Here is a 3,465-nt window from a genome sequence, read left to right as displayed (position 1 = left end):
ATTATCTCATACTATATGTAGTTTAGCATTAGCTTATAATAAAATTTATATATTTAAAAATTATATTAAAAGTACTAAACACAAATATTTCAATTAAAAATTAAAATATAACATTAAAGAAAATAAACAAAGAAAAATTTAAATAATTGGTTTGACTAATGAATAAGAGTAATACTACATGTTATAATAATATTATTATTATTATATTAAACCAAGTAAGATGAGTTAGTTGGTTAAAAATAATGGGAGTAATTATAGGTGCAGTACATGGCCATGATGTTAGCTTTACATGGAGCATTAATTCCTTAATTTTAGCATTTGAGTTATCTTATCTAGTATAAATAACATTTGTATTCAAGCTTTTATTATCAATCAAGTGAATAAACATTTATTCATTCCTCTCTCTCTTCTCTTCAATATATAAATATAATATATATATATATATTATATTTAATATATATTATAGATATATTATATTATATTTAATATATATTATATTAAATATATTATATTTAATATATCTAACATTTGGTATTAGAGCCAGTCAACCTTTCAATCCCGAGATATTTTCCGTAGTGAAATATGGCTGCAAATTTCAATATTGTATGGACGGGTCCCAAATTGGACGGGAAACTCGATTACAATTATTGGCAAATTATGATGTCCACACATTTGCAAGTTCAAAATCTTTGGAGCTTTGTTGATCCCGGTCTACCCGAAGGAGCTGATGCAGCCGCTATACGGCGAGATAAATTGGCCTTGGGTCAGATTCACCAAGGTGTTCATTATTCCATTTTTGGGCAATTAGCTCGTGCTCAAACAGCAAAACAAGCTTGGGACATCTTAAAGGTGTCACACAAAGGAGTCGATCGGGCGCAGAAGTCTAAGTTGCAATCGTTGAGAAGGTTGTACGATAATTGTGAGATGACCTCTACAGAAACAGTAGATGCGTATTTCACTCGTCTTATTGATATGGTGAATAAGATGAGGCTATATGGAGATACGATTGAAGATGGTGCAGTGGTTGAAAAAGTTCTTCGAACTATGCCGATGAAGTATGACCATGTGGTGGCTTCGATCACAGAGTCACACAAAACTGAGCTCTTATCAATAGCAGAGCTGAAAGGTATGGTAGAAAGTCATATTGACAGGATTGCGTCAAAATCGGAACCACTAGCAGAAGAAGCTTTGAAGAGCCAAGTCACCCTTAATGTGACTGGCACTAATCAAAGAGGTGGAGGATCTGGTAGAGGTCGTGGAAGAGGAAGAGGAGGTTCTAGTGGAAGAAGTCGTGGTAACTTCAACCAAGGAGGAGGACGTGGTAACTCCAACCAAGGAAGAGGTGGAGGTAATACCAAACAAGGTAAATTTCCATTTCATTGCTACAATTGTGGCAAGTATGGACACAAGATTGCAGATTGTTGGTATAATGAGGACAACAATCGTGGAAATCAAGCAAACATTGCTGAAAATACTGCTGAAAAGTCTGGTGAGAATTCTGAAACCTTACTTTTGGCCAGTGATAGTTTTTCTGCTGATAAGAACATATGGTTCTTGGATACTGGGTGTAGTAACCATATGTGTGGGAAGAAAGAATTGTTTTCCGAACTAGATGAATCCGTCCGGTTTGAAGTAACGTTTGGCAATAAGTCAAAGGTGTCAATTTTGGGAAAAGGTAAAATCTCTATTCAGTTGAAGGATGGTACTCACAATTTTATATCCGATGTGTTCTATGTTCCTGAACTACACCAAAATTTGTTGAGTTTGGGTCAGTTGTCAGAAAAAGGATATAAGATACATATTGCTCAGGGGTGTTGTACCATTGAAGATGCTAAAGGAGTTTTGATTGCAAAGGTAAATATGTCCCAAAATCGACTATTTCCTTTGAAAATTAAGCATACTCTCCTTGATTGCTTTAATTCTGAAGTTTGTGATGATAATTGGTTATGGCATATGCGATTTGGGCATTTCCATTTCTCTGGATTAAACTATCTTGCGAGAAAGGAACTTGTTTCTGATTTACCTGTTGTGAATGTCCCTGATCGTATCTGTGAGATTTGTGTGATTGGGAAGAAGCATAGAGATCCCTTTCCCGTGGGCAAGTCAAGGAGAGCTACAAAACAGTTGGAGATTGTTCACTCAGACCTGTGTTCGTTGGAGGTTCCTTCACATGGAGGTTGTAAGTACTTTATTACTTTCATTGATGATTTCAGTAGAAAAACATGGGTTTACTTTCTGAAGCAAAAGTCTGAAGCATGTGATGTTTTCAAACAATTTAAGGCTTTTGTTGAAAAGCAGAGTGGTTATGAAATTAAAATCTTGAGAACTGATAGAGGTACAGAATATATTGCCTGTGATGATTTTCTGAAGAAGAAGGGTATTCAACATCAGATGACAGCTAGATACACTCCACAACAAAATGGAGTGGCTGAGAGGAAGAATAGGTCTATCATGGATATGGTAAGGTGCATGTTGAAATCCAAGGATCTGCCTAAACCTTTTTGGGCAGAAGCTGTTGCTTGTGCTGTCTATGTGTTGAATAGGTGTCCAACTAAGAGTGTCCGGGATAAGACACCCGAAGAAGCTTGGAGTGGGAGAAAACCCTCTATCAAATATCTCAAGGTTTTTGGATGTTTGGCATATGCACATGTGCCAGATCCATTGAGAAAGAAGTTGGATGATAAAGGTGAGAAATGCATATTCATTGGTTATAGTGACGCTTCAAAGGCTTATAAACTATACAATCCTGAAACTAAAAAGGTTGTTATAAGTCGTGATGTCACTTTTGATGAATATGGTGCTTGGGATTGGTTAGCTAAAGATGAAAGTTCAGTTGTTATTCCTGCTGTTGAAAATATTGTTGAAGAGCAACCGATTCCAGATAATGTCCAGTCTCCTTCACAGCCAGAGTCGTCAGTTCGACGATCTCAGCGCGAGCGCCACTTACCAGCTCGCTTGCAAGATTATGTTTTGGGTCATGATAATGACTTGTCGGATGAAGAGATTATTTAATTTGCTCTTTTTGCAGATTGTGATCCTTTATCTTTTGAGGAGGCTGCTACAGAAACTCATTGGCTTAAGGCGATGGATGAGGAGATACGTGCCATTGAGAAGAATGGTACCTGGGAGTTAACAGATGTACCTCTTGGGAAGAAGCCAATTGGAGTAAAGTGGGTTTACAGAACGAAATACAAGTCCGTATATCCAACTTGAAGACGGAGACATTTCTTAAATTGAAGAAGGAGATATTGGGATGACCAATATATCCAACTTGGTTTAAAGGAGGCAATGTTATAATAATATTATTATTATTATATTAAACCAAGTAAGATGAGTTAGTTGGTTAAAAATAATGGGAGTAATTATAGGTGCAGTACATGGCCATGATGTTAGCTTTACATGGAGCATTAATTCCTTAATTTTAGCATTTGAGTTATCTTATCTAGTATAAATAGTATTTGTATT

Source organism: Ipomoea nil, unplaced genomic scaffold (genome assembly GCF_001879475.1).
Source record: "Ipomoea nil cultivar Tokyo-kokei standard unplaced genomic scaffold, Asagao_1.1 scaffold2761, whole genome shotgun sequence".
NCBI classification, from domain to species: Eukaryota; Viridiplantae; Streptophyta; class Magnoliopsida; order Solanales; family Convolvulaceae; genus Ipomoea; species Ipomoea nil.
The sequence above is the reverse complement of the archived record's forward strand: the minus strand, read 5'-3'. Positions refer to the sequence as shown.